This window comes from Pipistrellus hanaki, assembly GCF_964339955.1.
Source record: "Pipistrellus hanaki genome assembly, chromosome: 14".
In the NCBI taxonomy this organism is placed as follows: domain Eukaryota; kingdom Metazoa; phylum Chordata; class Mammalia; order Chiroptera; family Vespertilionidae; genus Pipistrellus; species Pipistrellus hanaki.
This window is the reverse complement of record NC_140516.1, coordinates 14,086,500-14,100,554: the sequence shown is the minus strand read 5'-3', so window position 1 is coordinate 14,100,554 and position 14,055 is coordinate 14,086,500. Positions and strand designations below refer to the sequence as shown.

Here is a 14,055-nt window from a genome sequence, read left to right as displayed (position 1 = left end):
ATTTCTGAAGTATAATGTTTATGGAACTGTGTTTCATCGTGTTTATGGGATTGCATTGACTCCTGGTGTTTAACATAGGCTATTCAGCATTTCTTTTGTATTTCCTCACTTATATGGCAAACTCAGAAAATAGAAGATATGGACCAGGCTCTGCACATTATGCGCTCTATACTGCCTGTTATACAATAGTTCACACTGAATGTTGTACAATAAATATTTTATGAATGTAAAATAGAATTAGTTCACACGCATTTGTTTTACAGTTTCAAAATCTGTTGACATATTACCTTTGATAATCTTTTTCATAGTCCCCTATAACAGATAGGGACAATCATTATTTTATTTACATGTTACAGAAGAGTGAAGTGAACTCCATGAATATGTACAACTTTTTTTTTTTTTTTAAAGCAGAGGTTAACAAACTATAGTGTGTAGGTCAAACTTTCTCCATCACTTGTTTTTGTATAGTTCATTAGCTAAGAATGGTTTTTATACTTTTTAATGATCGGTAAAAAAAAGAAGAAAATATTATTCCATGACATGTGAATTATACTAAACTTTAATTTCATTGTTTGTAGTTAAAGTTTATTAGAAGACACTCATGCCTGTTAACTACGTATTATCTATGGCTGTTTTCCCATTGTGGCAGTGTTGAGTAATTGCTTCATTCACACTGTCACGTGGCACACTACACATCTCAGTGATGCAGTTGTAATTCAATAATGTTTTAAGTGTTGCATGTATTGCTGTGCCATAAGACTTTAGATTTTTAAGAAATATATATTTCATTGATTTTGTACAGAGAGGAAGGGAGAGGGATAGAGAGTTAGAAACATTGATGAGAGAGAAACATTGGTCAGCTGCCTCCTGCACACCCCCTACTGGGGATGTGCCTGCAACCAAGGTACATGCCCTTGACCGGAATCGAACCCGGGACCCTTCAGTCCTCAGGCTGATGCTTTGTCCACTGAGCCAAACTGGACAGGGCAAGACTTTAGGTTTTATTACTAATCTATACCCATTATGTCAAAACAGAAAAAGGGGCTTTGAATCTCATAGTTTTAAGGGAGAGTGGACTGTGGATTATTTTATTACGTTAGATGGTAAGACATTTGGCTTATTACGCTCTATTAAAAGAATATAATAATTGCCATTACCAAGCTAAGCACTTGTAGTATTCCAAATTCACAAACAGCAATTCTTATAACAATTAGAAAATTTAAAATATACCATCTCATCACAGCAGAAGTTTTTTCTCAAGTACAAAAAAAGTGAAAATGAGGCTGCACTCAAAGTGAGGTTTGGGGTGGCCCATTTGTTAGCCCAAAGATAGCCTTTTACCAGTGGTGAGTTATATTGTAGTAACTGAAGAAATGTGTTCAGATAATAAATTTGTTTAAGACTATTAGCTTTTAAGAATCGAGAACATTGCTAGCAATAGCAGTAGTCAATTAAAGAAGATAATGATTTTTGAGTGATTTTCCTTGGCTCTTAATGAGTCCACAGATGTTTACTGATGCTGCTCAGTTTTCATTTATTTAAAGAGGTAATGCCAAGTTTCAAGTAACTGAAAAATTAGTCTCCATGAAAAGTTTGTAGGAAAACTGCAGGCAACATTATTTTCAAAGAAGTTTAGATAACGCTATTTTAACATATGTAGTCTGAAGTTAAGATGTAATTAAGATGTGTTACAAATGATGGTGGTAAAAATATGTGTGGGACAAAAAGTTAATTGGACACATTTACTAAGTTTGTGAAAATGTACATTTTAAGCCTATGATTATTGTATTATTACAATTAAAAATTATAGGAAATATTTGTATCTGTTACTTGCTATTCAACTGGTAATATAAACCCATGAGCTTCAGTTGATCTCATGAAGAGATAGTTCCATAAGTTTTTATCAGAAATTTGAGCTATTTGGCTTGCTCTATCACTTATCAGTTTCATTATTACAATTTTTTTGAGCTCATAGTTAAGGTTCAAATTTTTCTAGACACAACTAAAAAAGCTCCAGTAACAACTCTTTTTGAACATTGAATGACAATTACCATTTGTTCCTGTCTTTCTTAATGATATAAAAAGAGGCCCGGTGCATCAAATTTGTGCATGGGGGTGTGTGTCCCTCAGCCCAGCCTGCCCCTCTCCAATCTGGTATCCCTCTCACAAACCAGGACTGCTGGCTCTCAACTGCTCGCCTGCCTGCCTTCCTTCCTGATTGACCCTAACCACTTCTGCTTGCCAGCCTGATTGATGCCAAACTATTCCCCTGCCAGCCTATTTGCCAGTAGATACCCAACCTCCTGCTCTTTCCATGACTGCAGCCACCTTGGTTGGGTTAATTTGCATATTCACCCCTGATTGGCTGGTGGGTGTAGCAAAAGTGGGATTAATTTGCATATTACTCTTTTACTAGATAGGATTAATAGTGTTTCCTAATTGGGAGGAAAAGCAGCAGTTATATGTCAAACTTGCACTATGCTAGTCATTTGACAGCAACTAAATGTAGTTTGAATCACAAGTAATATCAAACTATTTTATATATGTCTTATTCTGTCAGAAGTTAAAACAAGAAGTGCTATCTGCATTCCCACATTTCAGACCTTCATGGAAGTTCAAAGGAAACTTAATTTCAGAATCCTCTAACCAGTGCAGTTGAGGAGTCTCCACCTAACCTTGTGTTGGAACTGATTAATCTACAATTTAGTGACATACTAAAAGGCAAATATCAAGAGACTTCTATTGTAGAATTCTATAAATGTCTTCTAAGTGATGAATATGCTCAATTAAAATCTTATGTATGTGGATTGATATCTGTGTGAAAATACATTTTCAAAGTTGAAACTTGTAAAATCTTATTACAAATCAATGTTAACAGGTGAACATTTGTAATAATGTTTGATGATAGCGAACAGTAATTTTGAACACCAGTTAAATGAAATGTTATTAACCTCTATAGAATTACCTTCTTATTAACAGACTTGAATTACAAAAAAACAAACAAAAAACCACACACACACACACAAAAAAAAATTATTCAGTTATATTTTAATTTCATCAGCAGTTTTTTTGAAATTTGTTTTCTCTCTTGTTTTATAACTACCTAAATACTGTATTATTCTTGAGGTTTTTTGTTTGTTTTTAACTCAAAGCCTAAAATGTGTATTACCTTACCTGACCTTTTATAGAGAAAGGTTTCTGAACCCCCTCTTGAAAAAAATAATAGTACGTCTAGTTAGAAACCAGTTATACATTGGTTTTATTGTCTTTTTTAAATTGTTGACAGTATTACAGATGTCCTTCATCTCTGCCCCCCTCCTTGTCAGCTTCTGCCTCACCCCAGGCCCTCCCTAAACATGGACTATGCATATATGTTTTAGATATGTTCTTGCATTTATAAGATACTAAAAATTTTAAAATTTCGAAAAGCTTATTATCCTCATAATATAATCTAAATATTTGAAGTGTTTGGGAAAAGATTGACCTATGCATCAATATAATATATCCTGTAGGATAGCCTGTAAGAAACGTCTGCTGTAGTAGTTGAATTAACCTTGAAATTCAGGGCTTTGCGTTATTGTTTTTGTTTTTTATTTTTTGTTTTGCTTCCAAATTGACTGATGATGGCCTGTTTGCTCAAAGTTTTTCACTTTTGAAATTTGGTATGTACTGAAAAGAATTTATATTCTGCATTGTACTGAGTGCAGTGTTGGTGGCTATTTTAAAAACAATATGAGCCCTGGGTTGCTTGGCTCCGTGGTTAGAGCATTGGCCCCCAGACTAAAGGATGGTGGGTTACATTCCCAATCAAGGGCACATACCTGAGTTGCAGGTTTGATCCCTGGCCCAGTCCGGGCACATGCAGGAGGTAACTGATAGATGTGTTTCTCATATCAATGTCTCTCTCTCTCTCTCTCTCTCTCTCTCTCTCTCTCTCTCTCTCTCTCCCCCTCACTCCCTTCCTCCCTCCCTCTCTTTCTCTCTCCCCACTCTCTTCTTCTCTCCTACTCTCTCCTTCTCTCCTACTCTCTCTAAGAAATCAATGGAAAAAAATGTTTCTAAGAAATCAATACCAAAAAAAAAAAAAAAGTGAGGACTAACCAAAAAACCCACACAAACAATTTCTTCAAATTAATACATATCATGGACAGTTTTATTTTAAATTCTATGGGAAATATGAGTTTTAGGATCTCGTGTCATTTCTTGATACTGCCTGTATTGTATATTTTGAAACAAACTTTTGCATTAATATTAACTGCAAAAGATAAAATATAAATTAAGCCATTTATTTCTTACAGTAGCTTTCTGAGAGTTTATTATTATCTCCTGAGAATTTAAAGCTGGGGAAACATCTTTCATAAAAGTGTGTTTGTAATCTGAAGCCATCACCCAGTATTTTTCAGTTAAACAATACAAAGGATTATTGACAATTGTTATCTGGTTGTTAATATCTCTAAAATCATTGTAGTCTCATATGTTTTTATAATTGAGCCTTAGTGTTTATTTTTATTTTTATTTTTATTCCCTTTATTTTGCTGACTTGGGGCTGCTTTTGTGCTTTGTCTAGTTCTTTACAGTGCAATGTTAGGTTATTTATTTGAGATTTCTCTTGTTTCTTGAGATAGGCCCGTAATGATATATACTTCCCTCTTACTACTTTTGCTGCATTCCAGAGTTTTTTTGTTTTGTTTTGTTTATTTTTGTTAATTCTCATCCGAGCATATTTTTTTCCCATTGATTTTTAGAAAGAGTGGAAGGGAGAGGGAGAGACACAGAGAGAAAAACATCGATGAAAGGGAGAGACATCAAATAGTTGCCTCCTGGACCCGTCCCAACCAGGGTGGGGATCAAGCATGCAACTGAGGTACATGCCCTTGACCGTAATCGAACCCGGGACCCATTCAGTCCTTGAGCTGACGCTCCAACCACTCAGCAAAACCGGCTAGGGCCCTACTGTTTATTTTTGAAGTTTCCTTTTATAGAGCATTTTTGTCTCTTGGTGCTTTTGTCCTGAATTATAGTTTCTTTTTTTAAAAAGCCTGTTTATATTCAATGGGATTAAAAACACACCTACTTTTAGAGCAGATTTATCATCTCCCCTTCAGGCTGTTCTTTAACATGGAGCTCTTAAAAATGAATATCTTAAGATATTTCCCAGATGTTTTAAACTTCAGCACACTTGTGGTTTTCTTTAGTGTAATCTCTGTTGGTAATATTCAGAAGATGAAAGAAAACATCTCTGCAGTATCTAAACACTTTTCATATTGATTTCAATGTCTTCTGCTGCAAAGACATACATAAATAAGATAAAAGTTTTATGCTGGTGAATTTTCAAAATCCTTGCTTTTAAAAGGTGTTTTTATAGCTGTAATGTTTGATTAATTGCTTAATGGGGTAGGCAATAGATTTTATTCATAACTGATTAGAGTTGAGAGTGTTTTGCACCAAGTATTTTCCTAAATGTTGTTGGGAAGTTTGAACATAAAATTTTAAAGATGTCAACCATTTATTTTTCATAAGAGAATAGCTGAATCGAATATTCTCTGCAAAATCAGCAACTAATTTATTCCTCTACAATTATAAAAATAGTTGGGAACATTTGAGTGCTAATTGTCTTCAAAGCACTGGCATAATCCTCACAACAGTGTGGTATTGTCTTGTATTAAGTGAAAGATCAGTTATTAAATGAAAGTGAAATAGTGCACTACACATGCACAAACACACAAAAGTGCACGCACACATCCTTTTTCCTTGTCTTGAGCCTATTATACAATAGTAGGAGAAGCATTTAGGAGGGCCTCATTTGATCTCAGTTGTTAAGAAACAATTTGATTTTGTTTTTGTTTTTTACCATGTAACATCATATCTAAGTGTTAACCTAAAATTTATACCTTATAGTTAAGTTTTTAATAACTATATTCTATATCCTTTTTTGAGTTCTTTTACCTTCGTTTTTTACCTAGTGTTCAGTAGGTATCTGGGACATAGGCAAAATCCCAACTGATTTGATACCTTAGGAAACAAAAACTCAGAAAACTTAATCTCAAATAATTTAAATCATTGTCCCATGTCAGACCAAACAGTTCGATGAACATGAAATTAGTCAGGTCTGTCTTGACACCATTAAGAAATGCTTTCTGCCAAAACTGGTTTGGCTCAGTGGATAGAGCGTCGGCCTGTGGACTGAAAGGTCCCGGGTTCGATTCTGGTCAAGGGCATGTACCTTGGTTGCGGGCACTTCCCCAGTAGGGGGTGTGCAAGAGGCAGCTGATCGATGATTCTCTCTCATCGATGTTTCTAGCTCTCTATCCCTCTACCTTCCTCTCCGTCAAAAATCAATAAAATACATATTTTAAAAAAAAGAAGAAAAAAAAAGAAATGCTTTCTACTCTGATGGCTTATCATATGAAATCATATTTTGATCTTATTAATAGCAAATTTGTTTTATATGTCCTTAGTCCTTGGCAGTGCTGGATATTCCTTCCTTCCTGAGGTCTCATTTTCTCCTGTTCTCCTTTATTTATAGGTGGGTGTTTGTTCTCCTTTCTTTCTGCTAGAACCTTTTCCTCTTACATGTTCATCATATTCCTCCCACTTCCACTCTTTGGGTTCTTCTCATGGGTCTGGGCATGGATTTCTCTGGGCTTATTTTATTTGGGGTTTCTGATCTTCTTAAGCCTGTAGAAGAGTGTTTAATCAAATTTGGGAGGTCTGAAAACATAATTTCTTCAAAAATTTTTTATTGATCCATCTTCATGTATACTGAGTCTTAATTCTGTCTTCTCCCTTATTCTACTGAGCCTATCTAGTGAGTTTTAAAATTTCATTCATTCTATTTTTATTTGGTCTTCTCCATATCTTCTATTTCTTTCTGATTCTTTTTCTTTTTTAAGATATTTCAAGAGTCCTAGTACTTTGTGATTCCCAGAGTTCTCCTTTTTGGTCCTCTAGCCAGAGAAATGGCACTTTATTTTCCCAGTTTTGCCACAGATTTCCATGACTGAGCCCATGTCTGGCTAAGTAGTGGGAAGAAACAGAGAGAATAGTCTAAATTTAAACTTATTTAGTGGATTCTTAGATTCATATTAAATTATTCCATTCTAGATATTTATTTTATTCTTTTTATTATTTTTAACCTTGGTCTCCACCCCCATCTTAGTATTCTGCCAAGACCAAAATCTGAATTTTCAGCTTCTAGATGTAATCAGTACAGATGTATGTCCCCTCTCAGTGCCTACGGGTAAAGTGTCCATGTATCTTTCGTTTTCAATCTCCACTTCTTTTAGGGCTTTCATTGCTTGCCTGTTATGTTTTTAGTTCCTTTTCTCTTGGTCTTTCTTTTGTAATAAGCACTGCCTGACTGGGAGAACTTTCTGCATTCCAGGTGATTTTGGTTGACCTTCTTAGCTTTCCATCGACTTTCAGAATTGAGCAAATGTGTTTATTGGGCAAACCATATTTCAAATATTTGCAATCCCCGATATGTCAAATTTTGTTTCTCTAACCCCATGTTACTGGCTATAAATTTGGACAGGTCTAACAGTTGCTAGTTCTGGCCTTCCCTCTGAACAGTTCTCACCTCCCTGGGAATGTATTCCTTTGGTCCTTGTTGCTTCCACAGCTCTTTCGTACCTTTAATGATTATAATGTATATGACTTTTCTAGTTCTTGTCAGCAGGAATTCTGGCTGTGTCCCTCTATATGCTACTCAGGATCAGAAATCCCATATGATATGTTTTGAGGAGATATTGAAAAGTTTGACTATGTCTGATAGTGATTTTAAGTTTGGTAGAGGAAAAATAATTGTTGATTGAATACATTTTCTGCATATCTGTTAGCATGTGTTTCTAGGATTTTTCTGTGATCAGAGAAACTAAGGCCCCATTACAAACCATGGATTCTGTGATAGAAATAGCAGCTGAAATCAAACCAATATAGAAGGAAGGAGGTATAACTTAAGTTTTGGAACTGACTGTGCACATGCAGATGGCACGTTAGATTTATCAGAAGACTACATAGCTCTTTTGGAAAAGTCCTGTCCTGCACTATTCCTCTTCTCCTTATGTATGGCCTTTTCTTGAATGTTTAAATATATATGTCAAACAATTTTTTTATTTAGAGAGAATTGAAGTTGGTTTAAAAAATTCTGTTCTGTGTTTTTATAATGGGTAGAAACCTAATGCACATATCATGCATCTGAGTTTAGGTATAATTCATTTTATTTTAATAATCTACTAGAGGCCCAGTGCACAAATTCGTGCAGAGTGAGATTCCTTGGCCTGGCCGGCGATTGAGGCATGGGGGGAGGGGACATGGGGGGAGGGGTTGCGTGAGGTTGGCTGGCCATGGGAAGTTGGCTGTGGGAGTTCACTGACCACCTGGGCAACTCCTGCATTGAGCATCTGCCCCTGGTGGTCAGTGCGCATCATAGTGACTGGCCGACTGGTTGTTCCAGTCATTCTGTCATAATGGTCACTTAGGCTCTTTTATATAATATATAGATACCTATGTACAAACTGCTTGTCAACAATATTTTTTGTCTCATGCAAAAACTTCGTTCATCTTCAGTGTTATAAATGGGAATACTTAAACCTTTTAGTCATTTTAGAATTGAATAAGTAGTTATCTAAGGAACACATGCTTAAAACTGCTTTCTTATCAAAGAAAATGAAGTTAGAGGTTGGAGAAATACCTTTAAATTACAACCCTTATGAACTAATAGCTTAACCTCAGTTTTGAATGACTGTTACTTTTTCCATCTTTTAAAAATATGCTTAAATGTAAACACATGTGGGAAATGTTCTTTTGGCTTTTATCAAACTGACATTTAAGTGATTTTTTTTTTTTTTTTTTTTTTTTTTTTTTTTTTTTTTTTTTTACTTCACTAAACATTTGTGGTAAAAGATTTCAAAGCTTTGAATTTTAAAATTTGCCTATGGATGCCTCACTGCACCCCCATGTTTTTATATTAGCATTTGGTCTTAATAAGTATAACCTGTTTAGAATTAACTGATTTTTTTTTCATTTATTATTTGTTTAGATAAGTTCAGGAAAGAACTTCATCAAAAACATGACTTGGCAGTTATGAATGTGTTCTTAAGGGAGTTAATTTTTATTTTTTTACTCTAAAAATTTTACTTATGTCTTATCCCTCATATATCTTCCTTTATGAAATGTTCAAAGTTGTTGATGTTTGTTTCTGTGCTGTGGTGTTGTTAGTGCAATGTGAGATATTCTTTATCTACTGATATATGCTGAACTCTGATTTTCTCTCCAAGACTGGAAAAAGAAAGATTTTTAGTTAATGTGAAAGTGGGAAGTATCTGCCCTAAGAAAAACTAGAAATTATAGAGGGTGGTTTTACATACATTTTCCTGTTCATAATTTTTCTTATATCTTATTTATAAGGACTTTTTGATATAAGAATTATTGGTGCTAAGTTACAGAGTATAATAATAAAATCTTTCTCATTTCAACTAGTATTTACTTAATATCAGATAACTAGAAAAATTACCATTATAAAGAGCTATTTCTTTTTTTTATTTTCTCTCTCCCTTTTCCTTTTTTATCTTTTTCTTATCTTCCTGCTTTTTAGAATGCATCTTCTGAATGCATCTTAAAAATGATTAATCAACAAACTCTCTTTTATTAAAAAGTAATTTGTTTAGCTCCAGGCCATAGGTTTTTATTCCAAATGTTCTTATATTTATTGTATATGTTTTTAACATTTTTATTAATTATTGGCTGGATCTTTTTTAATATGTACCAAGTCTGCTAAAGAGAAACTCATCAAAATTCACTTAAACTGGGCTTGGAAATTTAAATATGAATTTCCTCAATAGTCTTGAAACAAGGGACACAAATGTAATCACATATAACCTGTACCATTAAAATTACTAGGAGACAGAATATACTAAGAATTCAAATTTCTTATAAGTAGAGGAAGAAATATCATATTTCAATAGAACTCTTACTGCTTCTGTATGTCTGTACCTTAGGAAAGTAGAGGTGAATGGAAGGCGTAAGAGACTGAAAAAGAAGGGAGATGTGTTCGAGATCAGACACAATCACTGCTGAAGAGAAGAAGTCGGACACACAGGCCCCAGACTTGTGTTTTGGACATAGATCAGGATCAGGCAATATATTGTCCCCAGTCTGTTCTAGTGAGCCCTGTTCTTTGCCCTATAAGGAGCTTGCCCAGTAGGAGCCCTGAGCTTTGTCCTGTACTTAGAACAAGGGATCTCTTTAGAAGAGAGATACATAATACATACTTTGGATTGTGTTGGATTAATTGTACATATCAATAGTAAGCCCCAAATAAAATGATTTCATGGACATAAACGTTATCTTCTAAAAATTTTCACGGAAGTATTACAAATAAAAGTGTTACATATGCAACATATCCCAACATGATTTGGAATAACTAAATATTTATGTATCTATAGAGAAAGGAAAAACCTGCAAAAATTGGTGAATTTTGGCAAAAAAAATATACAGGTGTTCTCTTATTCTTGCAGCCTTTACATACTTTGAAACTAATTTCAAAATCCAAAGTTTAAAAATGAGTCACTAAAATTCAAAATTTGTGTCTTTACTTAGAAAATTGGGATAATTGTTTTTATCTTTAGGATTATTTTTAGTTTCAAATATGGTTTATGTATGTCTCTGTGTGTCCATGTCTTTCTGTGTAGGTAGAGATGTACATATGTATATATATAATGTGGAGAGGGAGAGGGAGTTTTTTTGGAATTTCCTTAATTGGTTACTTAGATATTGTGTGTGTGTATGTATGTATGTATTTAATAAATCAGATATATTGAGGTATCTATATGTAGTGAAATTTTTTATGTGTAAAATTTTATGAGTTTGCACAAGTGTATACAGTTTGTGTAACCAACACCAAAATAGAATATTTCCGTTGCCCCTCAAATTCACATTTCTTTTAAAAAAATATATATTTTATTGATTTTTTGCAGAGAGGAAGGGAGAGGGATAGTTAGAAACATCGATGAAAGAGAAACATCAATCGGCTGCCTCCTGCATGCCCCCTACTGGGGATATGCCCGCAACCAAGGTACATGCCCTTGACTGGAATTGAACCTGGGACCCTTCAGTCAGAGGCCAATGCTCTATCCACTGAGCCAAACCAATTAGAACTCAAATTTCTTTATAGTCAGTTTCTTCTCTACCCTCAGTTGCTGGCAATCACTACTCTGATTTCTATCCATATAGCTTACCTTACCCAGAATGTCAAATGAATAGGATCATATTTTATGTAGGCCTTTTATGTCTGGCGTTCTTTAACATAACCTAATATTTCTGTGATTCAGTCATGTTCTTGAATGTATTCATTGTTTCTTTACATTGCTTAATAGTATTCCTTGTATGAATGTACTACAATTTGTTTATCCATTCACTAATTGAGGAGGAATATGTGGGTTGTTGATTATAAATAAGGCTTTTATAACCCGTCATGTGCCTGAGTTATCTGATAACTACATGTTTAATTTTTAAAGAAATTGCCAAATTATTTTTTAAAGAGGCTGTACCATTTTTCATTTTTATTTTGTAAGCATTTCAATTGCTTTACATTCTTTTCAGCACTTAGTATTGTCAGTTTTTAAAGTCACTCCTTATGGCTTTATCTCCTTATGGTTTTAATTTGTATTTCCCTAATTAGTAATGATGTTAAAAAATCTATGCTTATTTATCATCTGTATCTTTTCTTTGTTACTATTCTTTTTGTCCAATTTATTATTTTGAGAGTTCTTGATAATATTCTGGATAGTAAAACCTTCTCAAAGTTAATAATTATAGTAAAAAGTATTTCTATAACACTAAGTCTATTTTAAAAATAGTTGATCAATTATGTTTAAGTCAGAAATTATGAACAATGCTTTAGTATCCTTAATCACTAGAATCACTATGACTTATTCAGACTTTATATCATAGGATGTCAGACTTGTCAGTTCCTCACATTTATATGACTTTGCCATTTGTCTTGCTGATTTATGAGTAATTCATGTAAAGTTTAAAAAGATATTTTGAAATAAATTATTTAACCAAAAACCAAATGAAGATAGGAATTCAAAATGCTCTAGATTTTAAAACCTTGAAATCTTACAAATTGAACTAAACCATATTTGGCCCAGATTATGGGAGTAAGACTTACTTTTTCATTCAGATCCTTATGTGTGGATCTCAGTCAGTGGAATTAAGAGTCCTGTGATTATTTTTCTAAGGTGTGGTAGCTATACATGGTTATATTAGCTACTTCCAATAAATATTGTTTTTTCTTCTTCTTTTCATTGAATTTATTGGGTGACACTGGTTAACAAAATTATACAGGTTTCAGGTGCACAATTTAGTCACTGTTTTGCCTACCACATTAGTGTTTGAAACCTCTACTTCCCTGTATTTTACTTTTCTTGTAAAAAACAAAGCATAAATATAGATATAGATAGATAGATAGATAGCCATCATATTAATTGTCAGGAATTCTAAATTGTTGTTAGGTATTTAGTAATATGTGATAGGAGAGTGGAAAGCATTACTTAGAATTTAAATTCCCCTACACATTATCAGAATAAATATTAAAACTTATTTAGAAGTATATAGTATATTGCTTTTTTCCATAAGATTAGTCTGCAAGAAATTCTGAATTAAACCCCAGTGATATTCACTTTTATTTAAAAGTTACCCTTAATAGAAATGCTTCACTATAAATTGAAATAAGCAGATGATCAAATTGTAGAAAATTAAAGGGAACAAATATTGCCTCATTGCAATAAATTTCCTGATCGGAAATTATATATATATATATATATTTATTATTTTTTTTAATTTTAGAGAGGGAGAGAGAGAAACATCAATGATGACAGAGAACCATGGATTGGTTCCCTCCTGCATAGGCATTGAGCCTGCAATCAGGGCATGTACCCTTGATTGGAATCAAACCCAGGACCCTTCAGTCCACAGGCCAATATTCTTTCCACTGAGCCAAACCAGCTAGGGCTGGAAATATTTTTGGCTTGTCATTCAACCATTTAGGATTTTTCTTTATTGCGTATGACTTTTCTTCTATCCTGTATCTCCTTTTCAAACACCATCCAACTAGTCATCCGAACTACAATGAGCAGATATGGCATTGTCTGAGGTGAATTGTCATTCCTCTGCCATATCTCCCATTTGTAGTTATTTATCACATGCTATGTCTTTAGCCTCAGAAATGACTCCTTATCTTGATCATGTTTCTCCAGCTGTTAGCTCAGTATCTGATCTTTGATATGAACTATTCTAATCAGGTGATCTACCTCTTTTTTATTATTTTTAATTTTTCTACATAACTATAGTTGGTATACAATATTATGTTTGTTATATTATATACCAGGTTTACAATATATTTCCTTCCTTTATTCCACCCTGTCCTTTAAATAGGGCTATAATCATTTAAAAACAAACAAACCAGCTAGCTTTCATATTAGCAGTAAACAGATTTTAATAATTCCTAGTTGTCTACTGAGTAATGTCTAAATTTTTTAGCCTGGCAGAGAGAATAACCTACCTTTTCTTTGTCAGTTTTTACTACTTTTATTTTGACCTACATTTTAGTCTGTTTAACCTGTTTCTATGAATATGTCCTGTCTTTTGTATTTACCCTTCTGAATAATTTTTCCTCCTTATCTGTCAAATTACAGTTCCAGAAGTTAAACTTTCCTTGCCTGTTTCATTCACAATCACTTACTTTCTGCTATGTGTTTTTTGTTTGACTTTGAGATATATATATATAGTTCTTTTTAAATAATTGGGCAGGATCTTTGACCAGATGAGGGCAGCCAGCTTGTGTGTTGGAGTGGTGGTCAATCTGCATATTACTCTTTTATTAGATAGGATAGAGGCCTGGTGCATGGGTGGGGACCAGCTGGTTTGCCCTGTAGGGTGCCTCTCAACTGCTCTCTGTGGCTGCATCCATCTTGGTGGGGGTTAATTTGCATACTTACTCTGATTGGCTGATGGGTGTGACTGGTGGGCATGGTTTTGAGTGGAGTGATTGGT

General features: G+C 33.9%; 1 protein-coding gene across 2 annotated transcripts in view; it reads left to right on the top strand.

Annotated features, from left to right (window-relative positions):
- ADK (adenosine kinase) overlaps positions 1-14,055 on the top strand; it is a 430,010-nt gene that overhangs the window by 117,332 nt on the left and 298,623 nt on the right. The window lies entirely within an intron of this gene.